The 17160-nt window shown below is 34.7% G+C and overlaps 1 protein-coding gene across 1 annotated transcript in view; it reads right to left on the reverse strand.

Moving 5' to 3' along the window:
* The window catches only part of LOC106719292 (lutropin-choriogonadotropic hormone receptor), a 31570-nt gene that overhangs the window by 13236 nt on the left and 1174 nt on the right, over window positions 1-17160 (reverse strand). The gene's annotated exons all lie outside the window — the stretch shown is intronic.

Below are 17160 nucleotides of genomic sequence, written 5' to 3' on the forward strand. Positions count from 1 at the left end.
TATTCCGCGCGGACGGAGTCGCGGGTAAAAGCTAGTTTTTAATAAAAGATGGTAAACAAACAAGCGGTCACCTGCGTTTACTAAAACTGCGAAGTTCCCGCTGCCCATGAACAACTGCCTTTACAGGACTGAGGAGTGGTCTTACAGAAAAGGAACATTTCTCCTTCGTATTTTCTCTCCTATCAAATCTATTTCCCCCCTCTCATGCTCTTCCTATAAATGGTGGAATGGTGGGAAGGGAAAGAGGACTAGAATTTGGCCACCGGCACACAAGTCTGCAACTTAGGAAAATACTGAAACGCACAATATACTCAAGTAAATAAAAACATATTGACACGATCTCTATTTAAATGTCCTTCATTTAACACCCCATAAGTGGTGAAAGGTCACGAAAGTGAGTCGTGGAATGAACCTTGAGACAACAATTTGGGTATACAAGGCTTCACTAAATTACGAAGGTTGTCGTCATTGGGATGTATAAGGAAGCGTTCGTTTAAATTAGCTTCGAAATATTACGGAAAGTATGTCCAAATATAGGATAGTAGTTTTTTCGAGTGGAATAAAAAAAAACTTTATTAGTAGCCAATGTGTTCTTACAGACTATGTTCTACATCCAAGCCAAATTGCATCGTGATCCGTTGATCCGTTACGGTGATACCTTATAACAAACATCCATCCAAACATTGACTTTTCCATTTATTCAAACTTTCGCATGTATAATATTAGTTAGATTCATAAAGAGAAACGTCAGTACCAGATACAGGCAGGTAAAAACATTTTAATTTAACTATCTCTTTGTCCGGTAAATTATATTGCTGAGAACTAAAACTAATGATTGATCAAGTAATTGTTTTTATGAATACATAACTAATCAATTAATAAAAAGTATAAAATACTAACTCCCGATATAAAGAATTCATCTCTTATTAAACTAACCGTGGGTTTCTAAGACCAAAATTCACGTTTAAATACATATTATTGTTTCTGTTTTATCAAAGAAAATTAAAGACATAAAAATAAATATTAAACATGTATTTTGGTCTCAGAAACTCACGGTTAATCGTTTCAGTTAGTGCTTATTATGGTTGTAGAGAATGTTTTTACGTTATTTTTTTTTCATTCGTCAACGTGACGCGTTCGAAATTTCATTCACCCTTGATATCTGTGATTCTTTGTCCAATGACATACTAAAAAAAATATCAAACACTAGCTTTTACCCGCGACTCCGTCCGCGCGGAATAAAAAATAGAAAACGGGGTAAAAATTATCCTATGTCCGTTTCCTGGTTCTAAGCTACCTGCCCACCAATTTTCAGTCAAATCGATTCAGCCGTTCTTGAGTTATAAATAGTGTAACTAACACGACTTTTTTTTATATATATAGATTACATATATGTACATAATCTACTTTACTTATGAAAAATATTAGAATATCTTAAATGATGTAGTTTAAAAAAACGCAAGTAAATCTCTACATAAATCAGATATGATAATATGTTATAAATAGGGATTCTGGTCTCAGAAATCCACTTATTTTTCATCTATATGTTATGATCCACTGGTTATGCCACATATTTTCCCCATGAGACAATTTACTTGATCAAGTATTTATATATACAATATTACTTAGCCAACGCCTATTTATGTCCGTTGTATCTCATAATTTCAACATCACGAAACGAACGCAATTTGTCGACTGTACTTTGCACGTTTATGGAGAATTTTTAGCTTTTATTTGCATATAAAATTAGTATTTATGTATTGATCTGTGTGATTGATGTATTATTATTAATTGTATACAAATATGAAGTTTTAAAATAACGTAATTTTAATAAAATATCATAATTTTGTGGAATCTTTTAATTTCAAAAAGTAGTCATTTACTTAAAAACTTTTCCTACATTAATTTCAAAATTGTCGAATACAGGTATCTTGGAAAAATGTAAATCCAACCACTGGCAGCATAGAAAAAGAATAAAACGACAATTGTGTAATTCTGGACTCTTTGACGATCGATGAAAAGGAAAACGACGTTCCTTGGGGCTATGCCACAGGTGTCAAGCGGTAGATATCCGTTACTTGATTTTGTATATGTATTAACTTAATAGGTAAGAAATAAAGACATTATCTTATTGTATAACAATAAAAAGGTAGCGCGTTATCTTCTACATCAGAGAGCGATGCGGGACTCGTTGCGGCGCCTCGTGCGTTATTAACTTATCTCGAAGATTTACAGTTGCGTTAAAAATAAAATTTCACGTACTCTCGTCAGATGCGTCACTTTGTGTGCGTGATTAAATGTTTAGTTTTTTGATATTGATTGTCTTTACGATAAACACGTTGCTCATTCGAAATCCGATTTTTGGAATCATCGATTCGAGTAATATCGATTTTTTTCCGCTTTCTTGTTTTTTAATTGTGCGATACGAATTATGCAATAATGCACAATCGCAATAACTTTAACAAAAATGTTTTTTTCAAAATAGGGATGTTTCAATTTGTGATTTGAGCATCTTAGAATAACAGTGGTGTGTGTTGCAATAATAAGCAGAAGAAAGATGCATAGTTTCAAATCTTAAATTCAAAAAATTATAACTCAAAATAATTTTTAGGTTATTATTTATATTGTAAGAAGTTATCATTCCATGGTTGTATTCGAACGTTGTTTTATTCTTTTAAACACTTTGACCTGAGCCAGGCATCACTATTAAATTACTTGTACTAGGAATAAAATGTATCGAATCATCAAACAAAAGTGCGTCCGATAGTAAAACATTTAGCTTTATGTGTTCGAACTGAAATAAAAGTGTGTACCATACAAAAACATCAATCGTGTTGTCTATCTGTGTACAGTCGCGCACAGTTTATTGAGAAGGGATCTGTGGGTTTAGCACGAATTTTGTGACAATCGCCAACCTCATCGATATAATTTGTATTAAAGCAGCGCCGTACCAAAAATCATATACTAATGTTGACATAATCTTAGTTAGTAATATTATAAATGCGAATATTTAGATGCATGGATTTTTGTTTTAAGGTATCTCTAGAACGGTTGCATGGATCCCGATGAAATTTGGCATAGAGGTAGAGCATAGTCTGGAAGAACACATAGACTACTAATTAAGTTTTTTTTTAATTCCACGCGCCAATTGCGGAAGACAGCTAGTTGACGATAAAGATACGAAACCGCTTGTCGCAAGTATTCGTGCTAGGCCGTATGACAATACGTTCGTGTAAAGTATTAACAGATACGAGAGTTAATTTAGTTAAAAGGCAATAATGGTTTACTAATACTTAGTTTTTTTTAAAAAAAAAAACAAGATTATCAGTTGTTTAAAAATTAAAGTTACTATAAGTTTGATTCACTTCTTTGAGATATTTGGGTCATTTATAAAAAAATCTATATATATAAAAGAAAGTCGTGTTAGTTACACTATTTATAACTCAAGATCGGTCGTACTGATTTAACTGAAAATTGATTGGGAGGTAGCTTAGAACTAGGAGACGGACATAGGATTTTTTTTATCTTGTGTGCATTTGTTTTATTCCGCGCGGACGGAGTTGCGGGTAAAAGCTAGTATATTATAAGATATTGGTCTGTTTTCACGAGATTTAAGAGAAACATATATGTAGAAATTTGTTAAATTTCGTGAAAACGAACAAAGTAGATTGGTTTAATGTTACGCTCAATAACAATAAGAATATCACGTTAAAATTCTATTAAAAACTAGCTACGGGCTGTCGATCAAAACTTGTCAGTCATTTAACTAGGACTCTAGATAGTGGTCACTAATCTTGGTTACGCCGAGGCTACCGATTTATCCATACAAATAACTTTCCAGTCTATTTCGAGTACTTTGATTAGATAAAGTGTTTAACCTCACCATTTATCGATATCTATTTATATGAACTAATTATTTAATTAACGAATTATTAAGCTACTTATTTAGTGTCAAAATGCCACAAGATAATGAACTACAAAAACTGTATTTGCAATTTAAACAATAAGCTCACTGTTTTCTGTGGTCGTGGTTTTGAAGCGCTTAAGCGAGCCTTCGTGCTGTAGCGGCATACCGCTGCGGACTAAACTACTGTTAAAAGTTGTGTAAGGATCAGGTTTGTGATATTACATTACTATCCGTCATTAATTTAGGATAGGACCGGAATGGATAATGATTCCAATCTGTGTAAGTAGGATAAGCAGTATAGCAACGATATTTTTGCTTGTTTTAAATTACTTGTGTACTGCGCAGTTTTGATATTCCTCGGTGTATTTAAACAATAAATTCTCGCTTGACATTTCGTGACTGACGGATTAGAACATCTATAACTCAATGATAACGCTAGTACAAAGTTGTGCCGCCGCGATAAAATGTATGTGGGACATTAAAAAACTAATTCTTTAAGTTACCTAAGCATTATTAACCGAATAAAGCTGATAAACGAAGTAAAGTTCCCAAAGCAGAACTTAAGAATTTTACCGAGACTTAGTAATGAAAGCTAAATCTAAATGCCTTTTTATAGCTCTAATAAAGAGACGAATTATCCAAAAAATGGTACCAAATGACACGCACTGCTTAAAAAAAAAGAATTATAAAAAGCCAGAAGCGGAATTACAAAGTAATAAAAATAAAAAAGTAAAAAAGAGCAAAGAAACGAACTGAGATTCTCCTCCTTTTTGAAGTCGGTTAAAAATTCTATGAAATTGTGATTTCTAAAGTGTTCCGTGAAAATATTATAAAATAAAATAAATGAAATATTGCTTTGGATTAAAAACAATATGGCGCATGTCGTTCATGTTTGTATACCAATTGTCAAAGTATGAGATGATCGCATTCGAAGAAGTCATTCGTCAGATGGCTTTCAATTACTTGACCCACGCCCAGGTCAAGTGACACGTGTTAGCTAGTGCCCCCCCTATGACCTCGGTGACACATGTCAAAATGCAATGTGACGGGGAAAGTTCGAATTCAGACGTTATAGCTTACTTCTATTTTTTATATCTTAAAATAAAAATCGTACTTTCTAGTTTAATTAAAAGTCAATTAATGTATTTGTAAAGTTATTTAATTAAAGGAATTTAATTTTCGTCGCTTGTTTACACATCAGTAATTCACTAACAGTGATTTCCTGAGACCAGAATTGCCGTTTAAAAACATTGTTATTTCTTTTTTGTCAAAGATAATGACAGGGATGACGATATGTTTTATACAGAGATATTTTGGTCTTATAAGCCAACGGTAATACAAATAGGTTGGTTACCAATGAATTCGATAATCAAATGCAAGAAAAATTACATAAATATTTATGATTCAGATGACATATATATCCAAATCTTTAATCCAATTCACTTATAAACATCTTACGGTGAAGGAAAACATCGTGATGCAACCTGCACATATCTGCGAAAAAAATAATTCAAAGATATGTGTGAAGTCAACCAACCCGCACTGGGCCAGCGTGGTTGACTGTGGCCTAGTCACCCCTAACTTGGGGTAGGTGGAGCCCCTCTGTGGGGACGTATAGTGAGCTGATGATGATGACTTATAAACATCATTTTAAGGTTATAAAATATAAGTCATAAACAAAAATATTATTACTTCTTCAATTATTACAATGAAAACCATCAAATAAAGCCATTTACGTACTCTACAAGCTCTTGTTTTAATATCGTTCATGAGTTAATCCATCAAATCGACGCAGAAAGCATGTGTAAACAAATGAATATAACGTAGTAAACACAAGGGTGTTAAAATAATCTATAGCTTGTTTAAATTATGTAGAGTGGACGTCGGTGGATTGAATTTCTAATGTATTAATTAAAACAACGATTTACTTGTGATATAATAAATAATTAATTAATATTATAAATGCAAATGTTTGGATGGATGAATATTTATTACAAGGTGTCTAGAACAGCTGCATGTATCTGGATGAAATTTGATTTATATTATATAGAACAGAAAGTCTGTCTGAAAAGTGTCTGAAAGAACATATGCCGCTAAGGCTACTAAGTAAGTTGTTTTTTAATACCACGCCGATGGAGTCACGGGCAAACGCTAGCTTGAAAATAATTTCGCCGTTCTTCCGAATCTCCACATCATAATTTCATCAGGTGGGATCGTGGTCAAGCACTAGCTTTCTTCAATATAAAAAACAGTGTATACAAAAGAGTTCATAAATATACTGAAATCAACAGTTTCAAATGTTATTGGCTGAAAATATATCATAAATTATGGTTATAAAATAATTAATCATTTACGAATTAAAAACCGTATTAAAATCCTCGATACTTGAAAAAAAATGTACCTCGTGAAAGATTAAAACAAACATGTAACATGTTTTAAAATAACTAGTTCATCGCTACGGATGTGGATTACCAATTCCAAATTTCCGGACTAGACGTTTCAGTTTTAATTTTACAGGCAGTTTCAATTTCGTGGATTAACTAGGTACTAAAACCGTATTATTTCTTTGTTTTATATCTGTTTCATTTTCAAAAACCTTCAGCTAGAGAAAACAGCTAGTCGTTTGTTAAAAGTTCATATTTTAGAACATTACCGCGACTTTCTATCTACGGGTGGCAAATTAAACAATTGTCACAGACACTCTCCTAACATTTCACTGTGTAGTTATTTTTAAGTGACACTAAGTTATATTTGTGACGTATAACTTGCTTTTATAGTTACTGATCTTCAAAATATGTAAAGTCTATAGTGTGATATTAATTTTAATAATAATTTTAATATGTTTTTAAAATTTCATCACTTTTGGTTAATATAAAATTCAGAAGAAACAGGGTTTCATGATAGAGTTTTTTAAGCTCTGATATTAAGTTTCTTTCGAACTTTAAGGTAATAACTACGAAAGTTTAAAAATATTTTTTTATGTTAATGAAATGCAGTTTATTCTATTTTATCTTAATTTATTTATTTGGAAACATTAAGTATAATCTTTAAGCCGTCAATCGCTCGGGCGCTTTTTTAACGCCGCGTTAAAACTCTGCGTTGACGGCTCTTGAGCGACGAACGTTTTTAATTCACCCGGCGGCGCTGAAAATTTGCGATAAAAAAGCGTCGCGTTCTAAAAGCGCTGCCGTGTGAACAGATTGTAAGTGCATTTGTTCTATTTGAACGCATTTTTAACGCGCGATAAATAAGCGCGCGTCGAATGTGTGGTAAATTTTTCATCATGTAAACTTTGAGTTCGTTGCATTGACTAAAGCTGTACAAGAAACACAAATATTTTTAAAAAAGAATGATAACGTCCAGCAAGATTCTGATCATTGGTTAGTTTGGCATAAATTTCTTTATTTACTACAATACGAGATGAAGTGATGGATACCTTACGATGGCGAAATGCCAAATGCCAAATGTTTGCAGACATATGTTATTCACTCGGAACTATAAAACTCAGAGTTTTCTTGTATATAGATCTTTTTTCAACTATTGAAGTGGCATATCTAAAAGTGTATACATATCTTACTTCTTTCTAATATTATAACGAATGTTTAGATGTATGTATGGATGAATGTTTGTTATTAGGTATCTCCAGAACAGCTAAACGAGTGACAATCTCGCCAAAATTTGGTATAGATGTAGAACACATCGGCTGATAATTCTTTTAATTACGTGCGGACAAAGACGCGACCGCAGCTAGCAAATAAATAAAATCTTGTAAAATATGTGTTTCGTATAGTTATAGAGCTATATATGTCATACTTAATATACTATTATGAAAATATTGTAAAACCAGTGTAACACATGTATGTTCTGGTAAATAAAATGTCACATCAAGATAACATAACTACAAGAGAAGTATTGGCCATTACAAGTCATAAATGTAAATAAAACATCAACTTTATTGGGCATCTTACCATATATCACTTACTGGGTTTTCTTTTCACTTATTCCATATCGATACTGAGACAAATTATATTCTTTTGTCATTAAAATACGAAGGAAAATAGAATTATTAATTGAATACAAAATTAGTTCTTTATTAAATTCTGATTTTATGATATAGATGTTCTTTTTTTTTAACCGCTACATGTTTGCAATTGTTTTTGGCGTCGCCAATTAAATATTGCTTTTTCATAACAGAGTTAAAAAATAATATTACTCAAAGATTAACGCAATTCATAAATGATTTAAGTTCTAATGTAGTTTATCTCTCTTATTATTCCGCTTAACGATGCTTACTTTGAAGTTACCTATTTTCTCTACTTAATTAACTATGACGAAAATTATTTTCTTACAAAACTGCTGGATAGTTTTTAATTAAAAAAAACAGGATTGTCACCCACTACCTTTCGAATTAAAGAAAAATATGAAATTCGGACAACCAGGAGCAGACTTACGCAGTAATAAAAAAAAAGCATACAGACCAATTGAGAACCTCGTCCATTTGAAGTCGGTTAAAAATATGCTACAATAAAAATTAGTTTCACACTTAAAATTGAGCTTAGTATGCGTACCCAATAAGGTCTTAATAAAGTCACAAATTTCTAAAAAAAATATTATATACTTACCTAACAAAACAATAGACGTCACTAATATACGTTCACTCCAATTACAAAACATTGTTATATCTTAATTTCACTTTTACAATATTTAAATAAAACTTCATAATCCCAATTACATTATTCAAATTATTATAATATATTCAATATTTATAAAATCATTTTAGCGTCACATATTTCTTACTATGCAAATAATTCAATTGTTAAATTTAATATTATACAACTAAGAATAAATATACAATTTATATTCTAAACTTATAAATATTTATAAAACACATTAAAGTTGTAATAGTGTATAATATTTATCAAACTCGAAAACACAGATAAGATTGTAAGACACGTCCGTTCCTAACGATGTCGAATTGTAAACTGAATGCTGAAATGTTTGCTCAATGTAGAATTCTTTCAGACAGTGCGAAAATTTCTATTGCTATTTCAATACGTAATTAATTCTTAACATATTGTAGTGTATAGCGATTGGTGAATTTAAATGTCCATATTAATTAGTAAAAAAGAATTGCCCAAATAAATATAGGTAAATAATGCGAACATGACAATGCGACAATTTAAAAAGCTGGTAAATGACCACGTTGTGTGCTAACAATCGAATGTTTAATATTTTTACACTTGTAGGCTTGCAATCCTTGGTAGAGAAGAATACGAGCTGATGACGACTACTTCTATTCAAACGACTACTAGTTATTCAAAAAAAATATTTTCTCTCATAAATAATGATTGCAATAACCACAAAAAAACAAGTGGTTAAAAGTAATTGAATTACGTTACTTACAAGCAGTCTACAAGGTACCATTACATTTCAAAGGTGTTTTTAAGAATGTTTTCATGAATACCACAGATAATAAAATATTATAGTTACTACTATTTTGAAAAAATAATAATTTCTTTGAAAAATATTATACATATTGGAATGTCTCCAAGTGAACGTTTAACTATTGTGGAATATTTGCCCGAATTTTGGGGTGAACGAAAATACATCGGAACTTGTTAATGGTTCACTAGTTTTAAAAACATCTTTTATTATCTGCAAATTTTTGTGTGATAATAAAACTGGAACATCCTGTTTATTATAAATATAACGCCCAATGAGTTATTAAAACGCTACAGAATTAATAGGGTGGTTCCACCTAAAATTACTATAAGAGCTTTAAATACCTTTGCTAATTGGTAATTTATTTATTTTCAGGAAACAAAATTACACTATTTACAAATTAATGTTCGCCAAACCACTCGTGTTGATAAACGTCAAATATATTTCTTTATTAATACATTCACTGCTGACCCGAGGCCGAGGGGACCGTTCACTTTGTAGTATATTTTTTAAATATATGTATGTCCTGTATGTGTGTGTACGTGTGTGTGTACGTGTTTATGTTTATGTGTGTGTGTGTGTATACGTGTGTGTATGTGTGGGTGTGTATGAAATGTTACAAGATCTTGAACCGAGAAGATAAAAGCTGGTTTTGATTAGTATCCTTACATGTTTTACTCAATATTCTGGAATTTGATGAAAAACTTGACTTTGTCAAAATATTGTAACATATTAGTACACAGAAATGCGATCGTGGAACAAATATCTACATACGAGTATTAGTGAACTAAACCATTACCATCCCTAGTGCTCAAAATGATGATCCCTAGTGCTCAAAATGATGATCCCTAGCGCTCAAAATGATGATCCCTAGCGCTCAAATACAAAAAACATTATTAATTTATTTATATGTTCAAACACTCCCAGATATACTAAATAAAAATTCACCATAAAAAGGTTTGGCTCCCAGCTGTTACCCTTTTTTTATTTTGTAAACAGTGAATGTGTTAAGTATCAAAAACACCAAATCTAGACTAGAAAAATATATAATTATTAGGCACTTGACTTGTAATCTGCGGGGCCTGGGTTCGAATCCCGCTATGTACCAATATGTTTTTCGATTTAGATATGTACATTTATGCGACGTTCCTACGGTGAAGGAAAATATAGTGATGCAGCCTGCACATATCTGAGAAAAAATTTAGTGATATGTGTGAAGTCAACCCGCTCTGGGCCAGCGTGGTTGACTAGCCTAGTCACCTCTAATTTGGGGTAGGCTCCGAGCCCCTCAGTGGGGATGTATAGTGAGCTGATGATAATAACGATGATGATATATTACATGGTTATCACTTATTCAAAAGTACATTTAATAACTCGTAAGTATTAAATAGTCACATTTTGCCAGTTGTCAAATTTTATATAGACAACAACTAGACAGTTTACTCCAGCAAGAGAAACTGATTGATTCAAACAGCAAAAATATTACGCGCTTAAATTCACGAAAAAGTACGTAAACAAACAAAATGCGACAAGTGCCGAAAGGCCGCGCACGGACTGCGCGTCTCGCGCCGCGCATTTGGATCTCTCAGCCGTCGTAAAGTTCCGTTTTATCTCCGTTATAAAACTTGCGGAAACAGAAGCAGAAACGGATGTTGAAAAGCACGCGGAACTTCCGCACTTGCGGAAACGGAAACAGACATCCGTTGCATCACTACTATGAATATTAATGCCCAAGTCTGTTCACAGTTGATAGTTGGAAAAAATTGCTTTAAAACCTCACGTGAAAATTTTATTTTTACTCAAAAATCGTAACCCTTATCTAAAAACCTCAGTGTTATTCCATCCATCATTTATTGACGCAGTTAATTCTATTTTTGTACGACAAATCAAATGATAATCGACTTATCCATTTTTTTATAGATGTTTGTCGAATTCCATCGTAAACTATTGGTAGATAAAAATTATAAAGTGTTCGATTTATAACGAGATTAAATTGATAAATGGTTTATGAGCTTTTTATTACTTATAATAAAGGAAAGATAATTAGAGTGGCCACCACGTGGTCGACGAGTGATCTGTCATCAATATAAATCAGGGTGTTAATCCCAAAACCTTCCTTGACAATTACTTAAAAAATATATAAGCCCAATTAATAAAAAAAATGTTGCCAAGGATACTGTACGGGAGGACGAAGCAGAACTTGAACTTCTCGTCGTCATAACATAACAACATACTTCTTCACTCTCGACGTTCAAGCCCTTTATTATTAGGAGTGACTAGGCCTTAGATATCCATCAACTACGCTGGTTCGATGCGGATTAATTGACAAATTATGATTGAATTTTTCGCAGATATTTGCAGTTCCTTCACCCTGAGTTGTGGTCCATATTTAATTCTGCCACTACAAGTCTACATCACCGAGGTATTTTCTTCAAGAAGTTAAGTTAAAAAAAAATAACGCCGAGAATATTCCATGGCTAATCCTTTTGAGTGGAAAAATTTTATTTGGATAAAAGCAAACATTATCTATATCTCTTCTATTGTAAGGTTATTGTACTTTTACAAAGACTACTCGATGGATGCTATAAACAATTTATTGTATGAAGTCATCGATCGGAAAAAATATGTAGGTATTGAAGGGAAAAGTTACCAGCAGCAACTTATGCCTCTAACCGTGGGTTTGGGAGACCAAAATCTTCGTTTAATTTTATCTCTGTTTTGTCAAAGGTGATGACAGGGATGACAGTATGTTTTAACAGAGGTTTAGGTCTCAGAAAGCCACAGTACACGGTTACACGCTAGTTTGACTGGTGAAAATATACGACTTAAAACTTGGATAGTCTAATTACGTATTTATATAACATACTTGGGTAATATTTACAAAACTTACGATAAGGAGAAATAATTAAAGAATTAATAATAACAAATTATTCAAGTCGCATTCATTTAAAAGCAATGCATTTTTCATTAAGTGGATGGTCACGATTGGCCGTGTAATCGTACACTGCTGCGTCCAATGTTTGCTCCCGTTCCGTAATCGAGAATCGATGTTGATGACTGCCCGCAATGAACACGTGACACCAGTTAATTGCCTTCGTGACGTCACGTGTCAAAAAATAACAAAAAGCAAACATTTTCCCACTTCCACCTACACCATGTTTTTTCAATCACACATCAAATCATTAAAACCAATATCACAGACAATAATAATAATAAAGACAACAGAGTGGAAAACAGATACTAATTAGGTTCTTTATAGAAAATTCAAATTATTTATTCCAAACACTTCCTACAAATTATATTCTCGTAATTTTCTTACGCTTTTCTTTCCCACAGGATAGCAATCAATACTTGCTTTGAAATTAGAAATTGAATAGGCATCTACAAAGCTAGCGCGTACCATCTTTAGACCACATCTTCACCTCATCGGGTGAGATCGTGGTCAAGCGCTAACATTTTCAATACAAAAAAAAAACAATAATAATTAGGTCGAGTGATGTTTATGAGAGTAGGAATACGAAGTAATGCGACCGATCTCTATAAATGGATAGGCTATTTATTTATAATGACAGCTTTTGCTTCGTTCCGACTTAAACGCACCTGTTAATGTTACATGACAGTTATCTTTATTATTATAAGTTCGAATTCTCACCAAAAAACTTTACCGTCAGTGCCACAATGACAAAATCCAAATAGGCACAAAATACCACTTTTTATAGCCTATCCAGTCCTGACCTCTATCATCAGTCTACTTCTTTATTTGTCTATTTCTTTGGGTTCCTGAGACCAAAATCTCCGTTTAAAAAATATCGTCATTCCTGTCATTATCGTTGACAACACAGAGATAGCAATATGTTTTTAACAGACGTTTTGGACTCAAAAACCCACGGTAATGGTGAATATACACTAGAGCATTTTCTCAAGCATTTCTATGTAATGTAACGTTTTAACGAATAGATATGATACAGGTTTCCAAAGCACGTCTAGTTCGTGAAAGGGTGATACAAAACTACATATAGAATGGCTCGTTGTTTTATTACAAGTAAATGCTCTAGTCTATACCCACCTTAATACAAGTTATTGTTAGTCAAGTGACAAGCATTATATATGTTATAGTTTACTTAAAATAGGTTTCAAAACTATCCACGGACCTGCTCGGTTGTCCGAGTGGGCGGAGAGGTGAACTCCGACGTGGCGCGTCCCCGGGTGGTGGATAGGGGAACGCCCCGGCCTTCTGCCGGGGTAGGGCTTCGGCCCCGCGAACCAAACACTGGTAGGTTAGCTAGGGTAAGCTAGGTTAAGTAGGTTAAGTAGGTTAGGCTGCGGGTCCCTTGTGGGCCCGCAGAAAAGAGGGCGGCGCTCGCCACAAGGCGAGCGTCTATTAGGTTAAGTTAGGTTAGGCGGGCCCCATGCGAGCCCGCACATTAGGTTAGGCTGCGGGCCCCTTGTGAGCCCGCAGAAAAGAGGGCGGCGCTCGCCGTAAGGCGAGCGTCTATTAGATTAATTAGTTATGTAAGTTAGGTTAGGGTGCGGGCCCACTTGTGGGTCCGTACAAGAGAGGGCGGCGTCTCGCCGCAAGGCGAGCGCCTTTTAGGGTTAGTTTAGAGTAGGCTAGGTTAAGTTAGTTAAGGTAGGTTAGGGTGCGGGCCCACTTGTGGGTCCGTACATGAGAGGGCGGCGAACCCGAGCTGAGTAACTGCCCTTTTCAGGGCAGCGAAAGGTGAGGGTGAGCCTTGAGTGTGGTGGGTGGCGCGGCCCACTAGGGTCGCGGCCGTCGGTCGGGACGTGGGAGCACGACCTCGGTAGCACTCTGCTTGCAGAGCTGTTATGCGATGGCGTGTGATCCTGCGTCCCATCGCGTAATCCCGGTGGCCATCACCGGGACCGCGGGCCCCTGTCTTGATCAAGACGGGGGCCAAGAGGTGGGTCTCTATAAACCCTGGCGGCACCAGCGGGGGAGGCGGGGATTCCGAACCTGCATTGCACGGTGTCGTCTTGAGGAGCGCCTAAGGGCGCAGCACCCCTTCGGGGGGTGCAGAGAGGGCCCCTTCCCGGGGCGGTCAGTGGGGCGTCGCGGTGGCAAGCTCACGCGATCCCGTGGCGCCCCACACTATGGCCATGAGGGAACAAGGAGGTTTAGTGGGTATGCTCCCATTCGGGGAGAGAATCTCACATAACTCGCGTGTCTTCCCCGAGGCACGGAGTATGCATTAAGCATTCCTCCTTGTATAAAAAAAAAAAAAAAAAAAAAAAAAAAAGGTTTCAAAACTATGAAATAAATATTTTCCCTTGTAAAATCCACGACTATGACAGAACATCCGTGCTATAATATATAACTACAAGCACGTAATGTTCTATGAGTGGTCGTCGCGGCTGTGGGCGGTTAAAGACGCGGTCACGTCGCAACTCGCGAGACGTGCTAACTCTTTTGTTTGCAGACCTTCGGTACTCCGCCTGGTATGTAATAGGGTTGACACCTTTACACACGTAAACAGAAATAATTTAATTTGTTCTTGTTATTTAGTACCACTTTAGTAACCGGAATCTGATTTTTTTTTCGGATGCTTACCTAGTTTGTTAGGTGCCGTGTATCTTCTTGATTGCAACTAGAACAATGGAAGAGTACGATGGTAGTCTACGCAACAGGATCTCTAGCCAAGAAAGAAGCGAACTAGCAAGGAGGAACTGACAAGGACATAGGTTCTTCAATGATGATCATCATCATCGTAATATGCAGACTTTTTGATCCGCTGAGATTTCTCCTAGTTTTTTTGATCTAAATAAAGGATGATGATAAAAACACCATGGATCGAAAAGTTGATGAGTTTAGTTTTCTCTGTACAAATTAAAATTGCATGGACCTATTAGAAACATCATTCATAATAATTCAAAGAAAGCTTAATTAGACATGAGCTGTGTTTATAAATTACTAGCTGTCGCCGCCGCGCCTCTGTACGTGCGTAAAAAAAAATATCAAGTAGCCTATGTGTTCTTCCAGACTATAGTCTACATCAATGCCAAATTTTTCTTCTTTCTTCAAGATTAATTGAGCCGTTCTGGAAATACGTTCAAACAAATATCCATCCATCCATCTAAACATTCGCATTTATAATATTAGTAAGGTTACTGTTATATAAACTACTTTTTGACAGCCCTAGCAATACTTCGATAAGTAAGTGTATTCGTCCAAATTTATTTGCGTTGTAAACTAATATATTCTAGTATTTACGGTATACTTTATACGAGTTGGGAAGGAATATACAATACAATATTTGTAGCAAGATGATTAATATTAGGGCTGTTGAAACATCGTTGGAACATAGAAAAATCTGTACGCTAAAATATAAGTTGTATGTCATAGCTTCTCTACTTTGATACGAGAACTCGCCTGCGACTTCATCAACGCAGAACTTTGATAATAAGTATCCTATAATATGCCCGCGTGCGTCAGCTACTTTTCCGTCAAAGTCCCGTCAAAATCGGTCGTCAAACGCGGTTACGGACGGACGTACAAACTTGTTGTTTTCTAACCGTAATGTATTTAACGGAATTAAGTCGATTGTATTTTAATGAACATGAAAACATTGTCGTGACATTTACGACCCATAAAAAGTTTTATGGGCTACAAATAAGAACGAATTCTGATTTAATTATTTATCTTTCATTGAAATAAAATAAAACAAGTTTTTTGCATATAGCAAACGGAACCTGACGCTTGGGTTATTTTTGACAGACTTTTAGGTAAGATTTCGTCAAAATTTCAAAATACTGGCAAGACCACACCTCGTCATCAGCCCGAAGAGATCGAGCTTACCTCATATTACGTGTGTAAAACTAGGCCTTAGTAAACCACTCTAATCCACTGCGGGTTGGTTAACTTCACAAACATCTTTGAATTTCTTCACACAGTCACCTAACTTGAGTTTTAGCTGGTGCCTCCAGACCACACCTGCTTGTATTAAAATTGCTCACCTTCATATTTATAATTATAATAAAATCACTTCACACAAAATCACTTTCAAATTTCTATTGGTTAAACATTTGGAGCTACCCCCTGAAAGGTTACTCTCCGAATAATGTGGCCTTGGATATTAGTTTCTATATTTACGACATATAAAAGGGTATGGTCCCATTAGCAGCGAATTTGATATGATTAGTGGTAGTAATATGCTTTCTATACGTATCACAAACACCGACTCATACTTTTCTAGTTCAATGATAAATATTGTTCATCGAAATAATTCATCATCATTTATAATCGAAGAAATTCCAAGCAACATAAATATGGATTGCATAATTTTCGTACCAGTACAGATTCCGCTAACAATCGCTACTCAAAACCGAAGTAAACGACATTTAAAGCTATCATAAATTACCTATGTTCTTAAATAGACAAAAAGCTGCTACATTTTATTGGTGTTTCTAAATTAATCTCATACCAGTCTAGGCGGAAATACAGCAAAATGGTCATTAGATTATTATATACTAGCTGTCGCAAGCGACTCCGTCCCCGCGGCATTAAAAAAAATAATAAGCAGCTTATGTGTTTTTCCAGACTATGTTCTACATCTGTGCCAAATTTCATCAATATCCATTGGCAGTTCCGGAGATACCTTCAAACAAACATGCAACCATCCATCTAAACATACGCATTTATAATATTAGTAATTAGTAAAATTTAAGCCATTCAAAAACAACATGTTCTAATTCGTGACATTTAAAAAAGTAACCAAAGTTAATTTAAAGATAATTTAAAGTTGTTGCAGCGTTTTTCAGCGCAACATCGACAGCAATACCCAATATTTCTTCTA

This window comes from Papilio machaon, chromosome 13, assembly GCF_912999745.1.
Source record: "Papilio machaon chromosome 13, ilPapMach1.1, whole genome shotgun sequence".
NCBI classification, from domain to species: domain Eukaryota; kingdom Metazoa; phylum Arthropoda; class Insecta; order Lepidoptera; family Papilionidae; genus Papilio; species Papilio machaon.